Below are 16,710 nucleotides of genomic sequence, written 5' to 3'. Positions count from 1 at the left end.
ACGTGATTAGATAAGCTCCCGGCTTGTGTGAATCTCTATGGTTTTAATATTGATTCATTTCACCGCAAGCTACAGTAAAAACTCGAATAGGTTCAAGCAGTTGAGCAAAAGCTGGCCCTTATCCAGGAAACAACTAGAATGCTAAATTCTCAAATGTAGACTGTTTTTTTATTGTATACATTTAACATAAAACAGTGCTTCTCATATTTAGACGTAGCACTTCCTATGCCATACTACCCATCTGCAAAATCCCAAAACTTAAGAGTCAGTATCATAGATAAGTGCTAGGAGAAAGGCCATGCTTAAGGAAATTTGTCCAAACCGAAACCAAAACCCAGTCACTGAATTTGGTGGAAGTGTTCGGCGACCCACGAGTTTGTGCCTGAATCAGTTGCCAAACAGGGGAACTATACCTACCTTTTGATGCCTCTGCATGGAGGTCCTTCTGGGCCAGGCAGGCATCTGTCTCCTCTTTGCAGCCAACTCAGGGCCCCAGACAAGACCTTGGGCAGAGGCAGTAGCTGGATGGAAACGTGCTGAGGTTGCTCTAGTTACAAAGGGATGTGGTTAGTAGGGTGGCCTGGTGCAGATCTATCCGGTTTAAAGAGGAGATAGACACCAACCGTGGTCTTCCCAGTTTCATTTTTAAGGTGTGATGGCAGGGTAGGACCCTGTGTCTGACAACTATCCTGCTCCTTTATTAGAACCGGAAGGAGACATTTGCAGTAGGCTTAGATTCGACTCTGACCGACAACAGCATCCTTCCTTGACAGCCAGGCTTGCTTGGTGTCCCCTGCGGTAGTCTTTGCTCACATGTCTGGGACTGTATCAGACCATGCTCAGCAGTGGGGACAAAACATTTTGGCCAGGAGCAGGACACAGGACACAGGTAGTTTTTGTCTGCAAGCCTTTAGAAAAAAAAAAAAAAAAAAAATTAAGGTCTTTGTCAGTATTTGAAACCTGGGAGGTTTCATATAAAAATCCTGGTATCCAACTTCTTTTGACAAATCAGAAGATCTGGCAATAGACAAGAAAGGTGTAGATCTGGGGCCCCCAGGTTGGCTCTCCAATCGTCTACCTGATTTCACAAAAGGGCCGTACCTGTCTTGCCCTTGGAAGCATTTAATTGGTGACAAACGTCTCCCACCATCTTGACAACTAGTTCAAAGCAGAGCATAATGGTCATCATTTATCAAGTGCTCGTGATGGGTCACTCTTCCGAGATCTTCTGATGTATGAACTCATTTAACCCTCAACAACTCCATGAGATGTATCCTGCAGGTTACAAAAAAGGGAAACTGAGACAAGAGACATTCAGTGGTTTGCCTGTGGTCACACAACTAGTACGTGGCAGAAATCCAAGGAAAAGCAAAGGGGGTTGACTCCGGAATCCCAATGCCTGACTTCTGATCTACGCTGCCTTTCGGATTAGCCAAATGCACTCTCTTCTTCGAATGTTTCCAATTTCGTGATCTCTCTTCGGCTGTGTTCCAGCCTAACAGAGTTTCTCACCATATGTACACGCTCATTGCACCTACAGGTTGATATTTTATGTAATAAATTTCATCTATAGAAAATATTGTATAAGCCATGTTTATATGTCCATTAGTCAATATATATACCTGTGTACATATATCCTGATGGCCAGGTTAAATGTTTTTTTCATCTGTTCAAGCTCTGGGAGTCCTAAAGGTACAGAAGAACTAAACCACAGTCACTGGCTGCCGTCGGGTAGAAGGGAGCCACAATCAGCTCCTTGAGGAGGTGGCTGCAAAGGGCGTGGAGATGGGGACAGATGTAGCTGTCCGGGAGCCCGAGAGCTTCTCCATCTGCTGGCCCCTTGGACGTCACATGTGCTCTGACCCAAACCACACACTAAGCCGAGCTTCTCAGATTCACTCCAGAACCTTCTTTGCTCAGGTTCCTGGCCACCACTTCTGGCAGGTCACTGCCGGAGCACCAGCCACGGCCTCCGCTCCATCCAAACTTGGCTGTCCCCCAAACGGTGGCTCCCTTGGGCTCCTCGCATCCTGCCTGCTTCTCCTGTAGTATCTTTGCTCTGTTCTGAAGGCTCCTTTATTAACCAGGCCCGAGGGCCGAAATCCTTTCTTGTTCTTTTATAACAAAATAAACGACTTCCATGTTATTTATTTTATTTCTGAATACTCCCCCTTTAGGGGTGATTTTTGTTATTGTTTGCTGAGGGTTGTTTTGTTATTGTTTATTTAATGAAGCCCAGGCTGAAGACGCTGTGGCGTCCCCAAGGCACTGCCTCTAGGCTCTGGAATTTTCCTTCAGCCCTCGCCAGCCACGCCCTTGGCTTCCTGTGAGCCCTGGCTGAGTGTGGCCTCCCAGGGCCGCCTCCTCCTGCCTGGCCTCTCTGGGAACCTGCAATACCCCAATTCCCATGCTCCTCCCTGGACACTCTCAGACCCCCAGTCTCCACGGAGAACATTTCCTATCTTTATTTTCCAGCACTTCATAATTTAAATAGATCGTGTTACTGGGGAGGTGCAACTGATAATCTTCCAAAATCAAAACCTTCTGGAGAAGTCTAGAAAATGAACACTCCTATAACATGGTCTTTATCTCACCTCCTCGTAATTTGAATTTTTTCCTTTAAGCACAGGGTACTGCTACCAACACTGATAATTCCTAAAGACTGGGGAATTCTTTGAATTTCAGTATGCTACAAAAACAGGGGCTTTTGGTTGTATACTAATACATCCCAAATGCTTAGTATGTAATAGGCACTCTGGAAAATGTTTACTGAGTGGAGGAAGAGACTCATTATTTAAGAACTGTTATTATAGACCAGAAAATATATGAGAAACTCACTAGTACGGCTCGTTAAGTCTAAACACTGAAATGGTCTAATCTACAACAAGGTCTTTGCCAAGAAATCAAGTGTTCCCTTCAATCTCAGTCACCTTGTGAATTTAGGCTGAGATCTATCCTAATCCTTATTTTACTGGACAGCAAGTAACCAAGATCCCCGGAAAAAAAGGAAAAAAAAAAAACCAACCTACAGGAATATAACATTTGAGGGTGTTAATTTTGAATCTGAACATTAAATTCTCTTTTTTAATACTCCCGCAGTCCAAAAATTGCCTGAAGTTTCAAGATACGGGGTTTTGTTGATGTTTAGATCAAACACATATGTAATAAAATATATTACTTGCTCAGTACCACTAATTCCGAGTCACTCCTAGGAAGCTTTCTGGCACTAAAGTCTTCCTCTTTCTTCTAGTAAACTCAATCTTTAAGCAAAAAGGCTGTGTTTCATATCTTTATAGATCCTAGCACATACTAGATACTCAATAAATATTTGTCGACAGAATGAATTCAGTGATACTTTTCCATGAGGTTAATTGTACCATATTTTGAAAGCTAAGCTTGACCAAATGGCCAGTAAAACCTGCGTGCAAAACCGTGGAGCTGCAGTCTATCCTGGAAGATGTTGTGGACCCATATTTTGAAAGAAGAACTAGCTAGTCCCACCTAGTTTATATTATTTGGCGGAAAAAATAGGGTTGGGGGAACTCTTCACTTACTGCATCAATCTCAGAGAGGGAGGAAGTTGTGAGTGCAAGAGAGTAGACTAGAAAGTTTCTGAGATTTTCTTGGAGCACCGGATGGGGGTGGAATTGAATCAACTGTGTGGTCTTAAGATGGGCATTGATATCTGGGGCAGGGCCCAGGAATCTGTATTTTTAAACTATCTCTGGGGTGGGTTCTTTTTTTTTTTGAAGCTACTCAAAATCCTCCACCCTTCCCTGGACCCACGTCCTTGGCAACGCGTCATTGAAGGTCCTCCCGTAAAGACGTGAAGTCCGTTTCCCCACATTGAATCTGGGCTGGTCTTTGCACTTGCTCTGACCAATACTGTGGGCTGCAAGTAATACTGGGCCAGTTGGGAGCCTAAGCCTCAAATGGCCTTGCTTGTTTCTACTTGTTCCTTTGCTTGCTGCTACAACATAAGCAAGCCCTGTCTAACCTGCTGGATTATTAGAGACACGAGACCTCTGTCACCCCGATGCCAGCCAGCCATCGGACATCTGAGACCACAAAAGTCTACCTGAGAGCTGACTGCAGACCCACAGTGAAACCTGGCCAAGGTCGGCCCAGCCAAGCTGACTGGCAGATTCACACAGTCAGCCTACAGATTTGGAGGCAGTTAAGAGATGGCTGTTTTAAGCAACAGAGCTCTGGGTTGGCGTACCAATGCACTCTTTAGATGATCCCTGCAACCAGGCAAGCTTAGGAAATGTTAGTCTAGAAGATATTTGCAACTTTCCTGGAATAAAGAAATGTCTGAATGCCAACCTCTATAAGTTTCTTAATATTTGGTTCTTCTTCCTCATTGGCTGAACACAAATTAAAATGTAATTAAAAATTTTAAAATGTTTATTCACTTCTGAGAGAGAGAGAGAGAGAGAAAGACAGAGCATGAGTGGGGGAGGGGCAGAGAGAGAGGGAGACACAGAATCCGAAGCAGGCTCCAGGCTCTGAGCCATCAGCACAGAGCCTAACTCGGGGCTCAAACCCATGAACCATGAGATCATGGCCTGAGCTAAAGTCAGACGCTTAACAGGCCGAGCCACCCAGGCGCCCCTCAATTAAAATGTAATTAGAAAAAACTTACGCTGACTTTAATAACTTTAAAAAAAATCCACTGAAAGCTGTAAAAAGAATAATCAAGAATTATGACTTCCCAGGGGGTTGGGCCTTGGGGATAGGTTTTGGAAATAACCACTAGTAGTCAGGTATATGATCATCACAAACCAAAACCTATTTCAGTGTTCCCCATGCCCAGAAATGAAAGGCAGAATTGATACATAAAACAAGTAACAGTTCTCAGTTGTGTTAATCCCAGAGTAGCAGGCTATGTACAGTAACGATTTTCAGGTGCATAATTTGGGGGCCTGGAAATGGATACTGAATTCTTTGTTTTTCAGCAACGGACACATTCTGCACTCCTAATCCCTTGCCTAATAACAACGCTGTATTTTACTATTAATGATTAATGCCCATTGCTGATACATGCAGATTAATGGCTTGATGACTAGACAGGAAATGCTGTGCATGCCCACGGGCAAGTTGCCTTAGCTAGTTATTAATCACCAAAAAGTGAACTGCACAGAATCACAGCAGCAAGTGAGACAGAATGAAAGCTTGGTTGTATCGATCACTTTAAATTTGCCTTTAGGTCAGCGAGAATGCATAAAGACAAGGCATTAGAGGAAAGTTATGTGTGGTAAAGATACCAGGAACCAGGTGCTTGGGCCATTTCACAGTTCCTCCTTCTTCAGAGGCTGATGAATTATAACACGATCCTAATGATCTGACAACAAGGAAAGGGAACTACTTTTTCAATTAGCACATTGATTAAAGATTTCACAAGTACTTTTATTCTCTTTTTAACCGGCTAATTGGTTTTCTTGCTGAAATTAAAAAAAAAAAAAAAAGCAGCCTCGCATGGTCTTGCCTATTATAATATTTTGCAAAGACCCGTGACATTTTGAAACAATAAAAAGAAAATAGCACCACAGAGGTGATCTAAAAAGTAGCCCCTTTTGAACAAATATGCTTGATGATTAAAAAAATTCTATTATGTTTTGGTTTGCATAAAATAGGCTTTGAAAAGAAAAAGCCTATTTTTTTTTGAGAAACCTCTTTTATGAGCCAGGTTAGAAGATGAAATAACCATATCACGCATGGGAGAAGACCGAGTGAAGTTTATTTATTTATTTTGAGAGAGAGAGAGAGCAAGCAGGGGAGGGTCAGAGAGAGGGGGAGACAGAGAGAATCCCAAGCGGGATTCAAACCCAGGTTGCGGGGCTCCAACCCACCAACCATGAGATCATGACCTGAGCCAAAACCAAGAGTCGGGCGCTCAACCACTGAGCCACCCAGGTACCCCAGTTATCAAGTACATTTAGAACAAATAGTTAACTTGGCAGTTCAAAGTGGTGTATTGGACGTATATCTATCTCCTCTTCTGCCTGAGCCTCCGCTAATTTATTACAAAGGGAGTAATGAAATAATAATTTTTAAAGGTAAAAATTTACAACAAAGAAAAGAGAGGGACCACTGGTAGTTTTAAGGTGTCAGGTACTTCTAAAAAATGGGGAGCAGATGTAGGCATCATGGACGATCCAAGTGGGGGAATCTGTGGCCAAGAATAGGTAGAGATAAGCGACCATCTGAGAGGGAAGATAGTCTGATTTTAAGAACCACAGGAAAGCTTGAGTTTGGGAATGCTACATATAAAAGAGGGTCGAGGTGGACACTGAAGTCTACCCACCGATAGGTCCAGCCAACCTTCAGTCGAGAAGCAAATCCCCCAAGAGACAGGCATTTGCCCTTCCAGGAAGGAGGGTTCTTTTCTTAAATCTTGACTGGAAGAAGAGAAGACCCTTGTGGGAGGTGTTACCTTAAAGAGATGATCTGTACGTTTTTCGTATATTTGGAAATTAAAAACGAAAGTAACTTTCTTATTAAATTCTCCATCATCTTAGAGCTCATTTCCCATTATGTTTCTAATTTCATATTAATTATGAGTCATATTTATTGTATTTTCAAGCTAAACTCCCCCCCCCCACCCACATACCTTAAAGTAACTTTTTAAGGGTATGAGTTGGTTACCAGGTTGACCTTTAAAAAAAAAAAAGTTTATTTATTTTTGAGAGAGAGAGGGTATGAGCGAGGGAGGGGCAGAGAGAGAGGGAGAGACAGAGAATCCCAAGCAGGCGCTGGGGATTCTGCACTGATAACACAGAACCTGACATGGGGCTCGAACTCTCAAACCATGAGACCATGACCTGAGCTGAAATCAAGAGTAGGAGGCTTAACCGACTGAGCCACCCAGGCACCCTACAAGATTGATCTTCACAGCATTAAATAGTACTACAAAGAAAAAGTGGGAAAAAAAGATAATATGCAAATGGTTAAGTAAATTACTCAGATAAAATGAAATACTACAATGCCAGTCAGTTTTAGAACGTGATTTATTTTCATGAAGATATGTTTACCATGTTATTGAATGAAAATGTAAATTACAAAATAGGGTATAAGTTTTTATTTAAAAGCTGTACGTAAGTATGTATATACACACTGAGAAAAATATAAAAACTATTCAACAAAATGGTAACAGCTGTTGTCCTGGATGGTGAGATTATATAGCATTTATATTTTCTCTCTTTTTAAATATGTTTTCTAAATCTTCTTCGTAAACATGTTATATTTAAGCCATTTCATAGTTTTTTCTTGTTTTCCCACTTAACATCATAATATAAGTTGAAGGGTTTTTTGGGTTTTTTTTACAGGAAATGCTGTTAGCAAAAATGTTTTGTCTGATGTACTTAGACTTTTGTTCTTGAAGACTGTGTACATAATATTAAATTACTACAGCATAATTTGTAAACATTTCCCTATTGTTGGATATTCTGGGGATTATAAATGATGCTGAAAGGAAAAGTTTTCTCCAAAAATCTTTATCTAATTTCTGAGTTTTCTGAGAATATTTTCCCAGAAGGAGAAATGTGAATTTTATTAAGGCTCATGGGATATGTCACCATATTTTATACTTATAAATCTTTCTTCTTCTCTACTTTTTTCATAATTTTATTTCTTGGATTTAACTCTCTTATTTTTGTCATAGCTACAAGATAAGATTTTAAATTTAATTTTACCTCTAGATATTTTCTTAGTATTCCCAACAATGTTGTTGAAAGCCATCCTTTTATATTAGGTACAATATCTACATAGACACATACTCAGTTGATTATGGAAACTACTTGCTTTTTTCCGGTCTTTTTTTTTTTTTTTTTTTACAATGCTTTTTGGTGTAACAGATAACACTGTCTTGATGATCAAACCTTCAAAGTGAGTTTTATTATCTAACATAATGAGTCTTTTCTTAACTCTTCTTTTTCAAAACATTCTAAGCGATTCTTACTGTATTAATTTTCTCTTGCTTTGCAATAGATTAAGTTGCCACGAGCATAGTGGTTGAAAGCAACACCAATTTATCATCTGACGGTTTTTGCAGGTCAGAATTTCACAAGGCTGAAAGGTTTTAAGGTGTCAGTCTGGCTGCGATTCTCATTTGAGGTTGGGCGTTCTCTCCTAAGTTCCCTGGCTACTACAGGATTCAGTTTCGTGTGGTCGTGTGACTGTCTTTCCAGTAGTGAAGACAGCACTAAGGGTTCATGATATGATCCGGCACTAGAAATACTCAAAACATCACCATTTGATACTCCCAATCAATGACTTCTAGGAAGCAAGAATCTGGGTGACTCTCTATGGACGACATTATGGTGATTGGACCCAGCAAAGAAAGAGTAGCAACTCCTCTGACTGGTAAGACATTTGGGATGTCAAAGGGTGGGAAACAAACCCAACTAAGATTTGGGAGACTTCTACTCCAGTGAAATTTTCAGGGGTCCAGTAGTGAGGAATAGTTCAAGATATCCCTTCTTTAAAAAAAAAAAAAAAAGTTCATTTATTTATTTTGAGAGAGAGAGAGAGAGAGAGAGAGAGAGAGAAATTATGCGAGCATGAACCGGGGAGGGGCAAAGAGGGGGAAACAGAGAATCCTAAGCAGGCTCCACACTGTCAGCCAAGAGCCTGACGTGGGGCTCGAACCCACAAACCGTGAGCTCGTGCCCTGAACCAAAATCAAGAGTTGGAGGCTTAACCGGCTGAGCCTCCCAAGCCCCCCAAGAGGAATCAGTTTTTGCTTCTAGCCCCTCCTACAACCAAACAAGAAGCACGACGCTCAGCAGACCTTGTTAGATGCACATGGGTGTGTTACTCGGGCCCATTTACTGAGTGACCCGAAAAGCTGCTGGTTTCGGGTGAAGCCCAGAACCAAAGAAGCCTCTTCAACAGGTCCAGGCTGTTGTGCAGCCTGGGCCACTACTTGGGCCATATGGCCCAGCAGGTCCAATGGCTCTCAAAGCATCGGTGGCAGATGGGGATGCTGTTGCAGTCTTTGGCGGGCCCCCATATGTGAGTCACAGGTGAGGCGCTTTCGATTTCGGAACAAAGCCCTGCCCTCCTCTGCAGAGCAACTACCCCCCATTTGAGAAAGAGTGTGTGCCCTACTGCGGGTCCTTAGCGGAGACTGACCACTTAACCATGGGCCACCAAGTTACCTGGTGACCCGACCTACCCGTCGTGAACTGGGTGTTGTGGGACCTGCTAAGCCATGAAGCTGAGTGTGCACAGCAACACTCCATCACCAAATGGAAGTGCTATCTTCACGACTGGTCTGGGTAGACCCTGCAGGCACAAGTAAGTTACAGGAAGAAGTGGCCTAAATTCCCACAGTCCTCTCTTCTGCTCACTGCCTTTTTTTCTCCCATCCTTCACTTCATGGAAAGTTCCTGATGATAAGTTGACACGAGAGAAGATTCAGATGATTCTGTACAATAGGCAGAGACCACCTAAAAGTAGATAGCTGCAGCAAGTACAGTCCCTTTCTGGAACATTCTGAAGGACAGTGGTGAAGAGAAGTCCTCCCAGTGGGTAGGACTCTGAGCAAGGCAGCTGGTTGTTCACTTTTCTTAGAAGAAGAAATGTCCAGATGTGTGATTATATTCCAATTCATGGGCTGCAGGCACTGGTTTGGCTGGATGGTCAGGGACTTGGAAGGAATGATTGGAAAACTGGTGACCAGGAAACCTGGGGAAGAAGTTTGTGACAAGAAACAAGAAGGCATCTGTGTCCTGTGTGAATGCTCACCAATGGGTGACCTCAGCAGAGGAAGATTATAACCATCAAGTGACCCATTCTGTGGATATGAATCAGCTTCTTTCCCCAGCTACTTCTGTGATCACCTAATGAGCTTATGCACAAAGTGGGGACGGAGGCAGAGACAGAAGTTATGCACGGGCTTAGGACCATGGACTTTTACTCACTAAGGTCAGTCTGGCAATGGCCACCACTGAGTGCCCAGCTGCCAGCAGAAGAGAAGAGCACTGTATTGCTTCTGATCAAAGATCTCGCTTTACAACAAATGAAGTGTGGCAGTGGACCCGTGCTCAGGGAAGTCAGTGGTCTTGCCATGTTCCTCCCACCATCCTGAAGCAGCTGACTTGGCGAAACAGTAGCACGGCCTCCTGAGTATGCAGGTACAGCACGAGCTAGGGCAAAGTTCTTGAGAAGGTTGCATGTGCTCCAAAACAGCATCCAACATACGAAGTTCCTCCCATTGCCAGGATTCCAGAGTCTGGTAACCAGGGGTGGAAATCGGAATGGCACCACTCACTGTTATCCCTAGTGACCCACTAGCAAAATCTTTGCTTCCTGTTCCAGAGTGAGAGCATATGCTCTGTTGGCCTAGAGGCCTTAGTTCCAAAGAGAGGAATGCTTCCACCAGGAAATACAACAATAATTCCATTGAACTGGAAGTGAAGACTGCCACCCCGCCACTTTGGCCTCCTTGTGCTTCTGAATCATCAGGCAAAGAAGGGAGTTACTGTTGTCTGGCAAGATTGATTCTGTCTGCTGATGGGAAATTGGATTGCAACTCCACAATGGAGGAAGGGAGAATATGTCCGGAATACAGGAGGTCCCTTAACGTCTCTCTCAGTCTTACCGTGTTCTACGATTGAGGTCAATGGAAAACTACAGCAACTCAAGCCAGGCAAGACTATTAATGGCCCAGACCCTTCAGGAATGAAGGTTTGGGTCATCCCACCAGGTAAAGAAGCATGACGAGCCGAGGTGTTCGCTGAAGGCAAAGGAAATGTTAAAATGGGGAGTGGAAGAAGGTAGCTATAAATGCCAGCTATGATCACATGACCAGTTACAGAGGACAGGAATTGTCTTGAGTATTTTCTCCTTATTTTGTATATTAATACATATACATATACACACATATACCTGTATATATGTATTATGTATATTTGCACACGTAGCAGGTATCTCTATATGTATATGTGGATATACATGCATATTTATGCATATATATGTAACAGATACTTCTATTTCCTTTCCTCTCTTCTTCCCTTATCATGTAACATAATATTTATATTTACTCTTTATATCATAATGTTTACATATTAATTTCTCACTGTAGTATTTAAATTATAGGCTATCAAGAAGAACAAACATCACTCAAGGACTATTCCTCCCCAATTAGTTAGTACGTTTTTAGTTGTATACAGAATAGTTACACATGTTAGGTGGAATTATGACCTTGTTATTCTTTTTATTTGGAGATTGAGTATGGTGTAAGGAGACGCATATGAGTGCCAAGTTGACAAGGTTTGGACTGTGATGGTTAATTTTTATGTGTCAACTTGACTGGGCTACAGAGTACCCAGATATTTGGTCAAACATTACACTGGATGTTCCTGTGAGGCTGTTTTTGGATGGGGTTAATATTGGAATTAGTGGTTTGAGCAAAGAAGATTGCACTCCTCACGTGGGTGGGCCTCACCCAATCGGGTGAAGACCTAAATAGAACAAAAAGGCTGAGTAAGGGAACTGCTCTTACCTGACTGCCTCTGAGCTGGACATTTTGTTCATGCTTTGGGACTGAAACATTGGTTCCTTCTGGGTCTCAAACCTGCAAAGTTTCATACTGCCGTTTTATCATTGGCTCTCCTGAGTCTCCAGCTTGCTGTCTGCAAATCTTGGGACTTGTCAGCCTCCACAGTCACATGTGTCAGTTCCTTATAATAAATCACATATCCATTCTGTTTTTGTTTCTCTGGAGAACCCTGACTAATATATGAACTTACCATTATAATTTTCCAAATAAACTTCAGGAGAGCTTGGTCAAGTTCCAGAACAAAATCCCACAGAACTATTTCTTTACTGGTAGATGATGTCAACATCTTACGAGTACGTGGCATGCCTATAGAAAAGTACACAAAGCACAAGTGTACCCCTTAATTTTCACAAAACTAACACCTCCCTGATCAGTTTCCAAATCAAGAGCCCCTCATGCCCCTTTGAGTCTTTATTCCTCCGTGGTAGCTACGATCCTGACTTCTAACAACATAGATGGGTTCTGCCTGTTTTTGAACTTTATATAAATATACATATTTCATACAATATGTATTATTTTGTGTCTGGCTTCTTTTATACAACCTTACGTTCGCAAAATTCATTTGTGTTGTAAAGTGTAGATGCTCTTTCTCACTGTGCATAGTATTCCATTGTGTGATTACACAACCATTTATTTATATATCTTGCTGGATTGTTTCCAGTTTTTAGCTACAGTGAATTGTACTGTGACAATCATTCTTGAACGTGTGCTTTGGGAAGGTACACCTATGGGGATTTTAATTGGAATTTTTATTACCTCTATACATAACTTTGGCAAGAATGAAATACCTAACCTCTTTGATCCAGGAACACAACAGATCTTCCATTTATGAAAAATTCGTGTCTCTTTCAGTAATGTCTCTTCCAAACTCACCCAGACTGATGTCCATCGTCCCTGGTCAAAAAGACAGAAGACAGAAGCAAGGAAATTCTGACCTTTTACTCCTAATGTTGCACCATTTTGCAAAACATTGTTCTGAGTCATTTCTCTCACAGCCTCTTCTGAGGATAGACTTTATGCCTTTTGTTTCCTTCACTTTTCACAAGTGTTAATTGAGCCCAGTCGTTAGCTTTCACAACACACTCCTTTGCTTTTCATTCATGGTTATCTCTTGCTCATTCAATTTTTGTGTACATGACCTTTTTCAAATGTACACTCACTGGAAAGCTCCCTGGGGGACTACTTGGACTGTTTTAGAGACTTCCTTTCCTGCCTTATGCACTTTCACAAATGCCCTTCCCTCTTGAGTCATACTCTTGTTTAGAATCTGTTTTTTTTTTTCTTTTCACATTTCAGAAATATATGCAAGATCTTGGACACATGTCTTCCCATGTCTAAAATTCCTCCCAAACAATGAAATGGTCATTAAGGCATGCCGGGAAGTGACCAGATGTCCTACTTTAAGCAAACAAAGTTTCCAGACGATGGTGTAGTCTGACGCCTCCAGTCACTACTATATCTTACTTCTGAGCTGAGCTAGTGTGATAAATCTTCATTAAAAAAGCATCTGTAAGACAGAATAGTCTATAAATGATGAGGTCCTGGCATAGACCATGGCTTGCATGTTGGGACGTTGAGCCCCTTCCAACGTTCGCCAGGTGGGCATCACCTCCCCGTTACCTGGTCAGGACTGCAACTCTGTGCTCTCCTCCGACCTCTGCGCTCCTTGATCTGGAGCATCAGGAAATCCTGACATCCTCTTCCAGGTCTTCTAGGGGCCACAGGAAATACCTGTGTTGTCAAGTACCCCAGAGCACAGTTCATACTTACTCCTTTGTCCCCATCTGCTTTATTAAGCCTCCCAGCTTCAAATAATTTCCGGTGAGAAGGAGTTAATGTTCTCTTGGTTTATCAAAGACCACAGGACCCCCTCAGAACACATTAATTTCTCCCAGTTACTCCCTCACCACACTGCCATTCTGCAGCTAGTCAATCATCTATCATCTATCTGAAGAGCAGACACCAGCCTTCCCTCAACGAAACCTGCCAGCTCCAGGAACAAGTCTCTTAGAGACTCTGGGGTCACTTGGTTGGGCAGGATGGTGGTAGGAACAGAGGAAGTAACCTCCCACCATTCCATGAGGACAGTAGTCCCTGACTCCCTGCGTCTCTCCCCATCCTTGTCCGTTTCCAGAACTCCCTCCCCAGTCTGTTGAGGGTAATGGAGCTGTATCTGCAGCTGTTTTGTTAGACCCAAGGGAGGGACCGGGGCCTGATCATTTATGGCAATTTTTAGAATTCAGGGGTATGTAACATACTCACTTGTTCTCAGATTTGAACCTGAGTGAGCTATTTAAAAATCATATGAAAGGTCTCAGTCAACAACAGGTTATACAAGGAGACATGTAACAGTGATTTCAGGTAGTTATAAATGATATGGCGAAAATGAAATCAGGCTAGATGACCAACAGCAGTAGTGAACCTCTTTAGCTATGAAGGTCAAAGACAGGTGGTATCCAAGAACCCACTGGAGTAATAGAAATCTCCCAAGTCCTTTGAGATCTGGGAGAAGAAGGGGCAAAGGAAGGAGCATGTGCAGAGACTCTGAAATATTCAGAGTGAGCTGGAGAAACCGAGAGAAAGTCAATGCTCCTTACATGCATTTTGCCTGGGCATGGGCAAGATTACTGCCCCATCCTCAATCTCCCAGGCAAATGATACCATTCATTTATCAATGAGAGTGCATTGCGGAGCCTCTCCTCACAATCAAGGGAGGGGATGGGTGATGCTCAGTGAAGCCATTCTTTAAAAGGAACCACCTCGAAGCAAGTTTGACATAATTAAACCTTGGGCCCTTAGATCTCACTAATGTAAAAGTCGTTCTTGTCTACTTTTATGTGATCTATATACTACTGGAAACACAACAGGGGTAATTATTCTCTGTTGAGGCCTGGACCTTCTTTAAAATGAGGAAACTAATTGAAGTCTTCATAAAGGTCCCTGGTACCCAGGAGGCAGCAGTCTACAACTCTAAGTAATATGATCAGGAAGGCTTTAAACAATTGGACGAACCAGACAAAGAAAAATGTTTCGTGGTATGCCTGTTATCAGCAAGGAAGCAAAATAAGCTTGTGAACGTTCTATTGCCATTTCTAGAAAGGGAAACTATAAGACTATTTCTAGGAATAGGAGACGGTAAAATAGAAATTAATTTCATGATTCCCACTCTGAGCTAGGATTATAAAATGCCACTGATATTTCTTTAAAAATGAAATTTTCACTTGATTTTATTAAAACTTTTTTAACACATTCATTTCTGATAGAGACAGACAGAACATGCATGCGGGAGGGGCAGAAAGAGAGGGAGACACAGCATCTGAAGCAGGATACAGGCTCCGAGCTGTCAGCACAGAGAGATCATGACCTGAGCTGAAGTCGGACGCTTCCCCAGCTGAGCCACCGAGGTGCCCCATAAAAATAAAACTTTCATTTTTAAAAAAAGCCATTCAAACGTACCTCCCCAGTACAGAACTATGGACCAGGATTGCCCTAGACACCACCTTTCCCCTGCCGTCGTGAGGGCTGGAGCACTGACCACATCAGGGCTCTTCTGGGCACTTTGATACTGGACGCTAAAGCTAACGTAGGTGTGGAGGGCTGGGGCATGTTGGAAGGGCAGCTGAGGTTTTCCACACTCTGTTACTGAAATTCTGAAAAAAATACTCATAGAATCGGGCTCTTCCTGATTCTCTGAACTCAGTCACTTTCTGCTTCTCACTGATGCTCTTTGTCTACAGCCGTTCAGAGTCAGTTCATGGTGGTGATGGGAAATGTACAGGCTGAGTTGTTCTCTTATTCTCTTTCTCCACTCATGGACACCCACCGGTAAAAACAAGACAAAGGCTCTCCTCTTTCTTTCCTTAGTCAAAAAACAAGTCTCTATGCATATCAGCTCACGTACTCAAATAGAACTCAAACATAGTCCATGTAGACTTTTGCTTCATTGTCTGGCCCTCCTCCTCCACAAAGAGCTAAGCCTTTTGAAACACTAATAATTGTCAAGTTTTGGTACTGTATATCAGATTTATTACATAGTCCCCACAATCCTTTCCTCCAAGCCCAGTATGCATAGTTCATGGTGAATACGGTGAATTTTATTCCCACGATTAGGTGATGTTATATGGCATCATTGACCTTAAGGTACGGAGATCATCTGGGTGGAGCTGACCTCGTCACATGAGCCCTTTAAAAGCAGAGAGTTTCTCCAGCTTATCATAGAAGAGAAAGTCAGAGATTGGGAGCTGGAGAAGGATGCCCTGCACCCTTACTAACGGAAGAGGGAGGAGGCATGTGGCAAAAAACCGTGGGTGGCTTGGAAGAGATGAGAACAGCCCCTGGCTGAAAGCCAGCAGGGAAATGGAGACCTCAATCCTACAACTTCGAGAAACTGAATTCTGCCAATAATCCTAATGAACTTGAAATGCATTCTCCTCTAGAGCCTACAAACAAGAATTCAGCTTGATTGACATATTGATTACAGCCCTTTGAGACTCAGCAGAAAACACGGCATGTGCCTTCTGACTTCTGATGCTGAGAGTTAATAAATGGGTGTTGTCTTAACAATTAAATTTTTGGAAATTTGTTATGCATCAATAGAAAACTAATTACTCTTTGGGTAACTAAAGTCAAGATTTTAATATAGCTATGCCCTGCTATTCAGAGTCCTAGTCTCTTCTGTAGGAAGGGTGAGACACTCCAGTGCTCCCCCAAGCCCTGGGAAAGTCGCACACATGTCTAATCCAAGAGTAGGTTCTGGGTCAGCCAGCTTGATCTCAGACCAAGAACTGTTAAAAATACATTATTTTAATTTTTATATTTTTCCCAATTCTTTTTCTTCTTTTCTCTGATATATAGGTAGATCTCTCTCTCTCTCTCTCTCATTAGCTATCTCCCTCCCTTATTAAATATTTTCTTAGACATAAGAATTTAGCCTTTAGTTTTTCTTTGTGGGCTCAGTATAGGTGCATAGAATGAACAAATGACAGTACATGAGAGAGAAGAGGAGAGATAAGAGAAAAAAAGAAGGAAGGAAAAATAAATTGAAGCAAGGTGGAAGGAAGGGAGGGAGGGAGGAAGTTAGGGAGGGAGAAAGGGGGAGTAGGAAAAGAAGGAAATAAGGAAGGGGTAAAGAGGGAAAAGAGGAA

This window comes from Panthera tigris, chromosome C1, assembly GCF_018350195.1.
Source record: "Panthera tigris isolate Pti1 chromosome C1, P.tigris_Pti1_mat1.1, whole genome shotgun sequence".
NCBI lineage: Eukaryota > Metazoa > Chordata > Mammalia > Carnivora > Felidae > Panthera > Panthera tigris.
Note: the sequence above shows the minus strand (reverse complement) of the source record.